The following is a 15,702-nucleotide window of genomic DNA, read 5'->3' on the forward strand; positions in this document are numbered from 1 at the left end:
AATTCATATGTAAACTCTAATCTAGCACTATACACTACAAATTAATTTTAAATACTGTTTCTAACTTTTCTGGCTCCATTTAATTCTCTAATTTATCTACCTCCTCTTATATCTGCTGTCCTAACATCTCTGGAGTACGTGCAATGATGTTATGGTTCCAAATATAAGAGATGTAGAATACCATGTGAATCTGTACTGCCTTTCTAGCCCTAGTAGGTCAGAGGCAGTCTGCACATTTAAATGTTGTGATCATGAACAGCAATGGCTAGAAGTACCATTTGAAACATTTCTAACCCATTTGTGAGAAGCAAGCTTGGCAGCCAGTCCAAAGGAGAATACTGCGAGGAATGAAAAGTCAGATTTTTCATGCCATATCACTGGGTAAAGAGGAATAAAACTAGAGAAATGGAAACTATGAGTAACAAATTTGTAGCTCTACTTTTGTTTTCTAAATAAAGGCTAAAAAATAAGGGACCAAGACTGCTGACCTTACCGAGCCTTTAAAAGGGCCCTGAGGAGAGTGAAATTCAGAGGGAGGCTTGAATTCAGTGCTGGTGGATCCATGCAAATTTTAATCCACCAACTTGTCCTCCTTCTGGAAGGAGGTCAGTAAAAGCTGAGGATAATGCTGCCCCAAGGCTACAGTAGCAGCCGTGAGGCATCTCTCTTTCATAATAGGGAAGATTCCTTTGTGGACCTTTTTAGTGCATGGCAAGTTTACTGAGGCTGTGCACCAAGATGAGGATATAGCCTTAACAAATATCTGGTATATAATATCTATTTATTACATTACAGTGCTGTGGCTTACAAGTAGAGATAAATTAGGTCAGGCAGAACCTGAAAAAAAAAAAAATCAGCTCATCAATGGCAAGTAGGAACTTTCCCTTCCAGGCATCTGAGTGTGGGAGAAGGGGGAAGAAGAGGAGACATTATTATATTATTATTATCTTAATCTTGCAAATATGAACCAATTCAGTGCTGTTTTCCTGAGTTTGCAAACAGAACCCTAAACTACTTCTACAGCCACTTCTATTTTCTCCAGCAGCAGCAGTTTGAAATTGGCAAGTTTCTGGTCAGTTCCACTCCAGCTATTCAAAACAAAGTAGTGAAACAGCTAAGAATCACATGAATTCACTTTCCTATTGTTTGGTAAAGATATGAGCATCAGCAAGAACAAGCACTGGAGCTATCAATCCGGAGGAGAATCCAAAAACCCAGAGGCTTCAGAAGGGTCAGAGTACCACGTTCCTCCCATTATCCTTTTGCGAAACAGTCAATGTGTTGTGGTAAGAAACAGATCCTATTTAGCAGGCAGAGGAAATAGGAAGAGCTCAAATTTATCTGACACGTGATAGCCAGGGGTTATCATGAAAGGTGGAAATCTTCATCAGAAAACAATCTAGGACCCTGCAATGGAGACTGGGTCTCAGCTTGGTGTGTTGCCCTTGCATCTCACGGATAGCCCAATCACTTTTTTTGTATACCAGACTCTAGCTAAGGGCTTATTTCTTGGCAAGTCTGGATGTGGGAGAGCTTTGTGCATCCCGATGTTATACCTGCTCAAGATGGTCACAGATTCCATTAATTTCATTTTAAAGAAATTGTAGCCATGATGTTTGGGATTTTCCCAGGAGATTCAGTGGGTGAATTCAATGGCAAACAGTTAAACAAACTTCAGAGTTGTAAAGTTCAAGCCTAGGCTGTATGCTCCATGGGGTGGACTGTGTCTTCCTGTATGCTCCAGCACTGGTAATGTGTCTGGTGCTGTATGACAAATAGGCTTGGCAGATTTGAGGGGGTTTTTTTTATATTTGACAGATAACAGTTTATTCTTAAGCATTTTATCAATTAAATTTTCATAATTGCAGGAAATTACAGGGAGTCAAACAATTATTTAATGACAGCACATATTGAGATTTAAAAAGTTAAAGCTTTATAACCATTAAGGAACAAATTATCAACATCATGTCAAAATATACAATATTTAAATAACCTTAAATCTAACTTGTGAGTTATCAGACAGCATTATTTCTTACTTTTCCTACTGGTACATTTCTATAATCATTGATTAAAAAACAACAACAATGAATCCTTTCAAGCCTAATGATAAATACCAGCAAGTGTGGGAGGCAGTAGTTTACCAGAACAACACTATGGCAACCAAATGGAGAGGTCTGATTACACAAGGGGACATGACATTTCTCCTAGCCCCAATTCCACGTAATTTTTATATTTTAACTTGGAGAGCAGGATTGGATTAATAGAGGCAGGTCCCAGAGTGGCAATACCTATGCTCAAAACTAATCATGGTTATCAGAGCAGACATTCTTCTGGTTATTTGTACTAAAAATTGGGGGAAAGGTTTCAGTGTCAGAAAGATGCTAATGACCTTTGACCTAATATTTAAAATTACTGCATTGCCATAACACTTGGTCTTTTTTTTTTTTTTTACCATGATGAACACAGAAATTTTGTATAATGGGACTTAGACAAAATAAGTTTTAATTTTAAATAGCCTATTCCTTTTTTCAGTCTCACTCTTCTCTTTCCTTCAATAATACCCTGAACACAAATGATCTTCAATAGCACTGACCAGCAAGTGAGGGACCCATGTCAGTGCTTTATTCCATCTGAATGTAAACATTCTAGTTGCAATGCTAAGTACTGTAGAAACACATACACAGCCTTGAAAGGTCACTGACGTTTTACTGATTAGTAAAGTCGAATTCACAGGGTTCTACCTGCTTACTTTCTTGAAAAGAAAGTAAATGAAGAGACACCTCCACAAAACATGCTTTTATGATAGGGTTCCCCTTCACAGAATCTGTAAAATACTGTAGCTGGACTGAAACCCCCAAACCTAATTTTCTTCCCACCAAACTACATTGGTGCTTTGCCTCTCTTCACCTGGTGACACTAATGGAAAGCCCCTGGGAAACCAGCATAACTTTAAGTTGCTAATGCAATTGTCTAGAGAAGTCTCTTCTTTGCACTGTTCATCTTTTCTCCATAAGCAGTATATTCCCTCTTTCTGTAAACTCATTAAATTTCACTTGTTTCTTTCACGCTGTTCAAACTAAGGGTAAATGATTTTACCGCACGTCACTTAAATTGTAAAATTTTTGTACTGATGTACTAAGGGGATGCAAATTTAGCATTACTACTTTAGGTAAACTAGGCAACATTTGTACCCCAGATATTTGAATGCTACTGGGAACCACCAGCATGGGAAATTTTTAAAAAGTTTCTTGTCTGATGGGTGCCTAGGGGCACCTCTTCTGACTGGGTTGTATCTACAGTCTTCTGGATTTTTATGTTTTTCCAATGGCTTCCAAACAGGAACTGGACAATTTTCTCTGTTCAAAGGAATGATGTAGCATGTGAAGTATTCAATACACTAGTTTATAGTGTAAAGATTTACAGAACTCATCAAGAAAACCATTTTAGTGCTGCAGATTTGCCATCTGGAAGGTTTCTTAGAGCATTTTAAATTTCATCTGTTGATATCTCTACTTCAAACTGTACTTTTATCCTTCTGTAGTCAGCAAGATTTTTAGGTTATCCAAAAAACTATATATTTGTGTTACAGTAGGAGTTCATCTGCATTTGATGTTTTCCTAATACAACTTTAAAAAATACATTTGACACACAATATCCTGGACAAACCTTATTGAGTGAAGTATTTTAGGAGCTCATTGTACAAAAATGCCAACAGTTATGTACTTTTGAGGGATTGTATGTACACCTCTACCTCGATATAACGCTGTCCTCAGGAGCCAAAAAAATCTTACCACGTTATAGGTGAAACCGCGTTATATTGAACTTGCTTTGATCCACTGGAGTGCGCAGCCCCCCCCAGAGCATGCTTTACCGTGTTATATCCAAATTCATGTTATATCGGGCAGCGTTATATCAAGGTAGCGGTGTATTTCCATGAGGGAGGGGGATCACAGCCTTCCAGGAACTAAGAACAATGGGGAGTGATTAGGCCCATTCACTCAGGTTGCAACACCTCCAGAGAGCTACCGCTACTTCCAGCAAGGCTTGCATATACTGTTTTAAACCAGATTCTGTAAGGAACAACAGACAAAGAATGGATTTTTGGTTAAACAGCCTGAGTTAAAACTGACTCGGGGCCTTCTTTCTGCTCCAGCAAACAGACAGGATCTTTGGGGAAAAAGGGAGGGCCCCAATCCTTACGGAGGAGTTGGAGGTTTTTGGCCCATTGAGGCATCATAGGACTTGCATGCTGGTTCCGAGCTGAAACTGTGATGAACTTGTGATCACAGGATAAAACCCTGGGTGGGGTTCGAAGGACTAATCACCAACCAGAACTCTTGCTGGGGTTTGGGTGATCTCTGGTAAGCTTATTAGCATGGACGTAGGCTCTTTTATTGTTTTAATAAGTTTTCTCTGTAATGCTTTCACCTTAAGAATAAATGTGTTTGCTTAGAAAGGGTTGTGTGGTGACTTACCTCTGGCACGGTCTTTTGAGGGGAGAAGCAAAGAAGGCTAGTGTAGGACAGTTTGTCTTTTGCTGGGGAATAACACAGAGAAAGCAGGGAATTGTTCAGTCTGGAAATACCCCACTCAGAAGGGAGAGAGATGCGTGTCTCCACCCAAAAGAGGTGACGGCTGAAGAGCCAGAAGCCTAGGCTGGGTACCCTTGCTGGACTATAGAGGGTGAAAACAGATGCAGTTGTCCTGAGTTGCGGTAGCATCTATTGTAGCTTTTTTTAAAAGTCAGTTGTTCTTATCTTATATTCCTTGGACTACTACAAATACAATGGCAAGGACATTTTTGAAAACATACAATTAGCTTTCTTCCCCCCCACCCCCCAAAAATTAAAAAAAAACTGGGATGTATGACAGCGGATTGTTCCCTAAAGGCAATAATGTTGTCATCATGCAACTGAATTTCTTCAGCTTGAGCTTTATTTTATTGGGAAGTACCACTGATCATTTTTTTGCTGCAGAGATTTCAATTTCCTTTTGAGAGATGCCTGCTCTGTTAGAAGGGCTATTTTGGATAGTATTTATTCCTCTAATGTACACTTTCTACAACTGTGTGGCAACTTCTCCACTGTCATTTAGTTCACAATATTGCTTAATATTATCCAAAATGTGTGGCTACTTTATCTAATTTGGGCTTTAACACAGCACTAAAATCTCCTTTAAGAAAGAATTCATTGTATAGTGTATTAGATAAGAGTAATTAATGAATAAATCTGATAGAAAATCAAGATATGCAGAAGGGGCATACATATATCCAATGTGCCAGGATGCAAGAGAATGTCCCTTCTCACCTACAATAAACTGAAGAAACCACCCCAATGAGAACGACTTGATGTATTAATATGGCTACTTCCCTTCACCAAGTAGCATAGTGTGCAGCAAATACATGTCCCAGTCCCACTCTGTCTTTAGGAGGAAATGTAAAGACAAGAAATTCTTAGATTCCCCTCCCACAGTTAAACTACTTAGTAACCAGTATGTTGCCATCTGAATGATTAAATGAAAAGTCTAAATTTAATGTTTTTCACACATTAAAACTACATACAGTACCTTGCTGAGGGTAAAGTGAGAAGATTGGTTATTATAAGGTCATGGTTAAGGACAGGAGTCCAGGCATTAAAGCTATAATTGAACCAATATTATTAAGTATACAGTAATACTCTCTTAGTGGTTCCCAGCTGATTGTCGATAATAAAATAATGAAGCAAGCTAACAGACATCTCTCTTTCTCTCTTCTTTTTCCATAGTCTTAGCATATTTCTAGGATATCAAGTTTTTCAAGACCTATGAAATGTACTCACTTTGTTTAAAATTAAATAAAATTAACCATGAAAAAAATCTGAATTATGTCATTGGAACCTTTTAAATGTTAGGCATTATCAGCAAGGCAAGCCATGTCCTTGAGTGAGAGTAGACACCTGAGTTTAGCCCTACTTTGCAGTTTTAGTCAGGTAGAAAGATCAATAGTAGGGAACATTAGGATCATAATGAAAGTATAGGATATTGAAAATGTTCACTGAGTTCTATCTACATGAAAAGGAGGTAAGTGGTATTTTGCATAGATTCCCTTATTCAGTACATAGGGATAGCGTAGGTTCCTCTCAGTCAGGACCATAAAATTAGGTACTCATACAAATATTACCAGAGAAGTTCCCTATTAATTAAAATTTAATCACTGAAGCTAAGCATATACCATATAACTAATAAGAAAAATTAACTGCTTAAATCCTTCATTTAACAAATAGCATTGTAATTTTAATTTCATACCAGCATTAATTTAACACAAGAAGTTGCCCAAAGACTTTTTTAACTGAGTTTTTCTGCTCTTAAGTTCTTGCAAAATTCAGAACTTCCTCAGGGTTTTTAAACATGAAAGTTGATGTTTCTTTTAATCAGCATGAGGGTTACTGAGACTAAGGTAATACATCTAATACCCTGAGTACCTTCTTCCGTGTTCTGAATGCAGTCACCCCATTAGTGTAAGAAGGGGTTTGCCAGAAGCTGGGAATGGGCGACAGGGGATAGATCACTTGATGATTACCTGTTCTGTTCATTCCCTCCGGGGCACCTGGTATTGGTTACTGTCAGAAGACAAGATACTAGACTAGATGGACCTTTGGTCTCACCCAATATGGCCGTTCTTATGTGATAAAAATCCTGGGTAAATGTCAATTTTTCCCTTTTGAGTAAGTAAGCTTTTTGTTTCTTTTCCCCGGCAGTCTGTAAAATAGATGGCTTATCTTTAAAGTTTTGTAGGCTGATAATTATAGGTCAGAGGTGAGGGCCACCTCTCACAGCCACATTTAGCACTTCATGGGCTGTATTTTTAAAGCTTTTACTTGCTGATCCAGTTGTTTTGGAATCCATTCAGAAAAAGCAGATCACTGGTTTGGGGTTTTCCATTCCTTCAATGAGGCTCAGAAGTTCTGTTCTGTATACTGAGTGTGTCTTCTATTTTCATTATCTTCACCTTTCTCTTCAAAGGATTTATCTAGACTAGGATAAAAGGTGCATTTTAAAAATGTATTAGCGAAAAAGTGTTAACAATCTAGTGTAGACAATGTGACTTGTGTTCCCCCCTGCTAGGGCTCACCTTGACCAGATAACGCATGTTAAAAAACGACTTGGCTTTCCTACCCTAGGGTTTTAAAATGTGTTAAAAATGTAAAATGCTCCTTTTATTCATATCTACACAAGAACTAAGTAGTTGAGTTTGGGTTTTCCATGCATTGTAGGCAGGCATCTATTGTTGTTTGAGCTCTTTTATATATTGCAGTTAATTGATTTTAAAATCCTTCTGTTATTCCAGTTAGTTGGTCTAAGGAGGACTGATTATTATTTACACAGTTGTTGCACCTCAGGTCCCATCTGAAATCAGGGCCACTTTGCATCAGGCATTATACAAACACACAATATGAAAGAGTACCTGTCCCCAACAACCTTACAACTGAAACAGCAGACCTGTTTTAAAAAAAAGTATATTTCATCAAAACAAACTGAAAAATACATGAAAAAAAGTTTGTTCATTCTAAAATTTCAGTGATCTTTTTCTTCTTTTTCTCTTTTTTGACTAGCTGTACCTATGAGCAAACATTCCTAACAGGTAAACAAGGAACCAAGGACAACATGGGGAGGGTCAGGGACGTGATAGCCACCTACAAGTACTTGAATGCAGGGTTGGTGTCTAGAGTTCCTGGCTATGGAGCTAATGTGATTATATCCTAGTAATGTCATCACATCAGCCTGGAGCCCATGAAGAGCAGACTGCCCTAAAGCATGACACATCTACTGCAGGACCAGGAGATATCCAGATGGGGCAGCCCTTCCCACAGCAGCTCTGCTTACTTTAGAGGTGGGGGTGGCTCTGGCTCTTCAGATGGCAGTGGGTGCAGAGCTGACCAGCATCACTAATCTTCCGGTGGCTCAGCCTTTGGGTAGCCACTGCTATTTAGACAGCAGTGGAAAAGGAACCTCAGCTGCTGCTGCTCCCACTCCTCTTCAGGCACTGGGGAGAGCAGGCCTGACTGCCACTGCTGCTGGTAGGGTGGCAATGAAGGGGAGACCCCAGCTACCACTAGGGAAGCCAGAATTGGAAGGGGGTCTACCATAACCTCAGAGCAGAGGGCTGTTAGGGGGACCTCAGTCACCACATTAGAGGACTCTGATGATGTGATAGTAGCAGGGTGACCCCCTACTCAGAGCCCTCTGTTGGGGCATTCAGATGACCCACCCATAGAGGGCCTTCTGCTGTGGTGGCAAGAGATTGGGAGCTCTCCCACACACAAGGAGAGTCCTGTACTTGGGACGGAGGGACTCATGTCCTCCATCCTCAGGAATGGGACAGGGAGTGATAGGCAGGGAATGAGGGAGGTTCCAGTCCATCCAAGGAGCAGTAATGGCAAGCCATCTTCCCTCAGCAGGTGGTTCTTGTGTAGGTGGGCCCTGCTCCCACCACTTCAAATGGGAACAGGGCCACAGTGGGGTAGGGTGACCAGATGTCCCGATTTTATAGGGACAGTCCAGATATTCGGGGCTTTTTCTTATATGGGCACCTATTACCCCCCACATTCTGTCCTGATTTTTCATACTTGCTGTCTGGTCACCCTACAGTGGGGACAAGACAACATGGGCCTTCCAAGGGATGTGTACCTCGGACCTTGGATTGTCTTAATGTAAGTTTCCCTGGAAAGTGTCAACTTCAAGCAGGAAGCAGAATCTTTATTGGTGATAAAAGAAGTTAAGTTAGAGTGGTAGAATGGAAGTGAATGGATCTGATTTACAGTCCATCTTTTCCACTACCCTGTCTCTGACAGTGCCTAGCAGCCAATGATTCAGAGGAAGGAGAAAGAAACCACATTAGGCAGATGTGAAATAATCTGCTCTCCACCTGAAAACTCTTCCTAAACCAGTCTTTAACTATTAAGGATTAAGCTCTGAAGCATGAGATTTAGTATCTCTACCAAAATGTATGTAACCATTAGCTCTGAATACTCTTGCCATCCATACTGATGTTCAATCCGCTTTTCAAATCTTTCTAAGTTTTTCGTCTCAATTACTTCCTGCAACAAGGAGTGCCACAGTCCAAATATGCATTGTGGGTAAAAGTATTTCTTGTTATCAGTTTTAAATTTACCACCTTTTTTAATCTCACTGAATGTCTCCATGTGCTTTTGTTATGAGACAGGGAGAACATTCTACCATTTATTATTTTATATATTTTTATCTTATCCTTTCTGATTAGTCTCCTTTCTAAATTAAGCAATCCCCCACACTATCAAGAAAAGCTTGCTTACAGTTAAATCTCTTGGAAGAGTTTGCCACAATTTAATAGAAGTGGGGAAAGCCCTTTGACTCAAGGCATTCAAAACCAGACTAGACAAAGCACTGTAGGGAATAATCCTGTATTGGCAGCAAGATAGACTAGGTAACCTATAATGTCTTTTTCCATCCCTCATTTCTATGACTCTATAATGATATTTGTCCTTGTTTCAACTTCAGTAAAACATAGGAAGATTGTTTTAGAATTAGGAGAAATGCCATCACCATCATGGAAGTCTCCATATTCATTATTCATGGAAAACGTAAAAGGAAAATCCTTAATTTCCATTTTAGAAGCAGCACACAAGGACACTTCCCCAAGCCCTTCCAGTGAAAATAACAAACATGCAGCCTTGTATGAGCATAAGTTCTCACAGTGAAAATAGAAAATACTATTACACTGCTCTTAGCAGCTGGTTTATCAAATCGATCAATACTATGAAGCAAGATTAATCAATCCTTTGTTTTCAAACACTCCTAACCCCAATACCATCTGCATCACACACAATCTATTTTATTCCACTTTGGAAGTGAATGAACAGACAGTAGCCTACAAACCTCATATTAATTAAAAGACTTGCAACTTTTATATAATAAAACCACTACCACAAAAACATGCTCCTGAAACATTAAGAGTCTAACTTAAATCCAAAATAGCTAGGAGTCAGAGTTAAATCTCTCTTAACTAACTACCATAATATTGACCCTACATATTTCAGCACATAGGATATATATGATCATCCATTGTTTGGATACACGTAGTAGGGCCGGGCTCCCATCTCACTTACTCTTAATTTACTCTGGGTTAACTCCATTAAATCAATGGAGTTAGTCCACTATAAAATATGCATAAGAGAAGGAGAATCTGACCTGTGATACCTAGGCGTAAAGATGTGAGTTGAAAGCTGAAGCTTTCATTTTGATTTTCCTTGGTTTTGTCATTTTGAAGAGCCACTGTGAAATCTATAATCATTTTTAAAAAATCAGAATTAGTTTCAGGTTCTAAACTTGCCCTCAAACTTACACAGTACCATAGTGAACTTAATGGGGTGCACTGCCTCCTGCTAACTTTTGTAGTTTTACAATCATATTTTTCTGATTATATCCGCCCTGTTGCTGTGTTAAAGACCCACTCAGATACAAGGGAAAACTAAAACAGTGAAACTGACTATACACAAAACACTGTTGAATACACAAATAAGATGAGAAATAGTTTTCTCCTCTCATCCCTTTCAGATCTAGTACTATTAGGTGTTACTTTTAACAATAATAGGTTAAAAATTTTCAAACGGAAGTGTAATTTTTCAAGCTGATCAGAAACTTTTTGAAGTTTGTCGTGGGTTTTATGGTAAATATTATTTTATGCTACAGACGTGTATTAGGGCTGACATCAGAGAAATCAAAAGCCTATTTCTTGTCCCATTGAAGTCAGAGAGCCCTGAATTAACTAACACCAAAATAGAGATAAATCAAAATCTGGGTTTCTCATAGTTTTCAATCAGGTCCCCACATATTTTAGCCATGGAGACCAAAGAATAAACATTCTCTTGCTGAGTGTGTTATGGAATCTTTAATATCCACATAGAGCACACAAGACCACATTTTTAAGGTTTCATCCTAAAGATCCATTCACTGTGAACTACCTGTAATTCAATTTATGTGTCTCAGAAGAATGAAGCACTGAACTGAACATGCCAGGATTTTCACCTTTGGTTTCAAGGATTCTAGCGATTTCAAACAAAACCTGACCACATTACACCATTGCATCCAGAGTCATAGAACATAATGGCTCCTTCAGAGCTATTAATTTATAGTGAAAATACATCCTGAGACAATTTTAAAAACAAATATATTAAACAGATCTCCCCCACATCCTCCTGAAATGTGAATTACAAAACCCATTATAGCTAGATATTTGGGGGGGAAGTCACTAAGTACAGAATACAGTGGAATTGGTTTTAAGTTAAGTAATTATGAAACTGAAAGAAGGAAGCCTACAAAAGGATTTCTGCTTCTCCTCTTCTCCCCTTTCAAAACAGTTCTCCTTCCTATCTAACCAGCACCTTGCAATAAAATCCACTTCTCCCGGCATTCTTTCACTGTATAACCAAAGGGTCAATCCATGGATATTTTTTCTTTAACAGCCTTCTAAAAGGCTGGCCTTTGCATCTGCTAGAAGATGGAATAATAGTCAGAAAGACATTACTGCTATTTTAAGTGAAGACAGCACATTATTGCAAAACAAATGTATTGCTGCAAGCTACAATAAAAAAAAAAAAAGGTACAACAACTCAGTCCAGTGAATTACAGGATTCATAACATACCACTAGCCTTGCCTACCCATTACTTACCAAATCAATTCAGACTCACAGCTTCATTACTTCATGCTTTTTCCAGTAAACACAATGCTGCTCTTCTTTCTTTCAACCAAGCTCTCAATATACTTTATACTTGCTAATTAGAAATTAATTTTAAAAACTCAAAATGCATGAAAAATGCTTTATTTATTGCATTTGTACAATTTCCCATATTCCTTCATTTCAGTTTACTAGAAATGTAACTTCTCAGCATACATATACATACACACACCAGTTGGTTGGTAACAATGCTTTTTAAAAAAAAAAATAATAGCTTGCTCTTAAGTGGCAAAGAAGAGCTTCAGAAAGGGGGGAAATAATGACTTTTTTAGATTATAGTTTTAGACAATAGTTCCACAGAACTAACATAAGAATATAGACCCAACATTTAAAAGATTGCATCTATATAAAACGTATCCCTAAATCTTTGATAATTACATACACTAACATTTCAAACAAATTCCAAATCAGAATGAAAGAAGTGTAGAAGAGGAAAAATAAAAGCTGTGCTATGGATTGACTGGGCAGAGAAAGCCTCATCTGAAGCACTGGAAATTAATGAAATACGAAACAATAATAAGCAGATTTCTGACACCCAGCGTTTCTAAACTGACTCACAGATTTAAGTGAAAGGTACAAATGACCCTCACTTTTGGTAATCTATAAAAAGATTTACCCTTTATTTCTCAAACACTGATGATGACAATATGTTGTGTATTTGTTTCTGGAGGTATGACAACCACAGGCTGCAAAGATAGGGGCACACACTTCAGATTTTGACAGCAATGCAGTGGAATTTAAAGTATTGTGACTGGAATATTTTCCAAAGCATGTTAACTGAGACCCCATGAAACATGTTAACAAAGAGGTATTAAAATACTTATGGTAGTATGTGTTCTAATCACCTGGCATAAAGTAATGTGCAATGAGGGTAGAATTTAATGACACATGCCTCGTTTGTCCCACACCTCCTTGTTAGCTCATCCTTAATACATTCAGAGCCAGGCAAACATCAATGCCTTCTAGTCCATTTTCTGTCCAATTGCTTTAGTTCATGGGCTGATATGACAACATTAAAGATCTGTAGTGCACATTATAGTAAGCTGAAATCTCCCATTCTAATAAAACCAGAAGAAGTGGAAAGGCAGGTCATTTTTCTGAGCGCTCAGGCCTAAGCCCCAGTATCCTCCCTAAATGCAGATTTCCACATGACGACAGCAAAACAAGCCTCAGTGAATTGCTACTGGCAAAACCAAGCTTCCCAGAAAGAAGGTGAAAGATACATATCTGCGATGACTGAGAGTGTGATTTAACCAAGCCACAGCCCAATTGCACAAGGATCTATGAAGATGCTGCTTAGAACAAGAACAGATCAAGAGGGTTCTGCTCCCTAAAAGTGGTATTTGACAATACCAGCTTGTCATCCCCATCCCAATTCAGACACAGAGAGCTAGAAAGGCAAGTGTCAGACCCTGGAATGCACCAGGGATGGGCTCAATCTCCTATTCCTGGAACCTCCTTGCAAAGCAGGAGCTGTCAGAAGGAGACCAGCAGCACCTTCTGCAGGAGATGTCATCTTCACCCGCTGTTCTGCCAGGACCATGTGCTGCCCGTTTAGTTGCTACAGTCTCCTCCCTCTGCTCCCCCCCAATCTTTTCCCACACTCTCAATCAAAGGAAAGTAATCTATTAGCTCCAGTAACAACACACACCAACATAAAAGGGTTCACAGAGTAATACATTCCGCTCACACACAAAAACCCCACATATAATTACTACTGTTATTGACACTGTTTGCAGCAATACCTGGCCTCTGGGGCATTAATATATCTGTGTATCTTTCATTGCAGCTTAGGGAGACATGCAAATCTCGTGCTCGCTCTCTCTCTCTCTCACGCACACACACTCCTAAAACCTGCTGTCTCCCATCCCCCGGCCCCACTCCCACGGGTGCATGCTCCACACAGCAAGTGCCTGCCACAACACTGTGCACTTCTGAGGCTGGCGGCTGCCACCACCTCATTTTTTCAGTCGCAGCATCCTCAGCTGCCAGCAGATCCTGGGGGGAGGGGAAGAATCATGCCATATCCCCCTGTCTATCTCACCCAGGTTAGCTCACATCCCCTGCTCCACACACACACACACACACACACACTGAGCCCTGTGCAGCCAGCCAGGCCCCTCCTTAGCTAGGCTTCTAAGCGAGCCCTCATCCGCAGGCGGGCTCAGCACCTGCCCTCAGCACCAAATGCAAATTCATTTGGAGCCAGCCGGATTTCTTCCCCTTCCTTTATTTCCCTTCACTTCAGCCCAGCCCCGGCATCCCCCTCCCACAGCTGGCTGGGGAGCTGGCAGGGAGAAGCCTCTTTACCTTGGCTGGAGTCTGCGCAGGCCCCTTCAGCAGGCAGCGCGGTGCAGCTGAGCCCGGGGAGCAGGGCAGCCAGCCGGGGAATGAGCCTTCACTTCAGCGGCTTCTACCTCCAGCTCCACCATCTTCCTCCTCCTCGCTCCTCCTGCCGCTGCTCCCTCCAGCTCCGCAGCCACCGGCACGCAGCGCCGGGGCCAGCCCCCTCCTGCTGCTGCTCCGCCCCAGCCCCGCCTCCCCCCGCGTGATGACTGCCCCGGGGACAGACGGAGGCTCTGGCTCGCCCAGCCAGACAGGGAGCGGGAGGGAAGCGGGCTGAGCGGCTCGCTAGCCTGGGGTGCAAGCGGCTACTCCTCCGTCAGCAGCAGATGCACGCATGCAGTCCCTCCTGCATCAGCGGCAGGGGTGGGCATGCAGCTCCTTTCACAACAAGAGCAGAAGCAGCAGATGCATCCATGATGCAACCGGGCCCCTCTCTCATCCACAGCACAAGCCTGCACCAGCCCCTCTCATCCACAGGAGCAGCAGCTGGAGATAGGAGTAAGATAGGCAGCTAGCCACGCTCATATCAACAACAACTCCTGACACCAAATTTCCACCTCTTCCCCACCAAAACCCTCACCACAATAACCCAAGTTGCGTTACAGACTAATGCCAATTGAATGGGGGAAATTTACAACTATGGCGCGGATTTGTTTCAAAATAGGTGTGCCAAAACTCCATAAACAATTAGGCAACTAGATTTGAGTCTACGCTTGCCTGAGTTGTGCACAAATCAAGTAAATGTGCCTTCAGTTACTTGTAAGAAGCGCCACTAGTTATTTGCATCCGCATGTACCGATTTGCATGTATGCTCATATTAATTGTGTTTATAAATGTGGGAAGGATGATATGTGCGCATTCATTTTTTCATGCCCAGGTAGGTCTCCGAGACTTTCATTATAAGATTGAAGTCTTCTGTTTTTCAAAGGGGGGAGATTTTTAAAGATGCTTGAAACTTAGTGTAAAATAATAATAATAATTCCCCATCTGCCACATAAGCTATGATAATTAAGTCGTGTTTGTAAAGTGCTTTGAGATACTTGGAAGAAAAGTAAAATAACTACTCAGTACCTATCTAGGAATGTAATAGTTGTTACAGTGCTAATGTTAATTCGGAATTTAATCATCAGCAGAAATATAACTTAATTTATCCTGATCCGACGAACCTACCATTAATGGAGACTCTGTTAATTGGTAGTAGTGCGTGCCTATGGCCAGTTGAGCCATTCTGATTCCATCCAGTAAATCACACTTATACCTGTCCACCCTAGTCAGTTCACTACAGTATCCTACAAGTGCGAAGTGATAGTAAAATATGTGCATAGTGCAAAAGTGTATGTTGTACAATAAAGCAAAAGTCCATGTTGTACAATAAAGCAAAAGTCCAAGTTTGCAGAGAACACCTTTAAAACCTCCTGAATACAGTGCTGGGGTGCTTTCTGCTTAGACTATAGCTGTCACAGCTTTGCCCCTCTCCCCCACTATAGAGAGACCTTTTTCTTCCATTTCATTTTTCACTCTTGCTTGCTGTCTTTACTCATTGGCTTAATGTGCCTGTTCTTTCTTTTTCTTCCTCCCTCCTGGAGATGTCTCCCAGCTTTATGTA

General features: G+C 40.5%; 1 protein-coding gene across 5 annotated transcripts in view; it reads right to left on the reverse strand.

Annotated features, from left to right (window-relative positions):
* Positions 1-14,440, reverse strand: part of APBA1 (amyloid beta precursor protein binding family A member 1) — a 142,997-nt gene extending 128,557 nt beyond the window's left edge. For 3 of the 5 annotated variants that reach the window (XR_010588629.1, XR_010588628.1, XM_005296735.4), the window contains exon 1: positions 14,061-14,286. The gene's annotated coding sequence lies outside the window, so the exon portion shown is untranslated. Of the gene's footprint in view, positions 1-6,556; positions 7,012-14,060 lie in introns of all 5 variants that reach the window. The other 2 variants (XM_065549382.1, XR_010588630.1) reach the window with 2 other exon arrangements.
* Between the last annotated feature and the right edge of the window lie 1,262 nt (positions 14,441-15,702).

The sequence above is a fragment of the Chrysemys picta genome, chromosome 6, assembly GCF_011386835.1.
Source record: "Chrysemys picta bellii isolate R12L10 chromosome 6, ASM1138683v2, whole genome shotgun sequence".
Taxonomy (NCBI): Eukaryota; Metazoa; Chordata; order Testudines; family Emydidae; genus Chrysemys; species Chrysemys picta.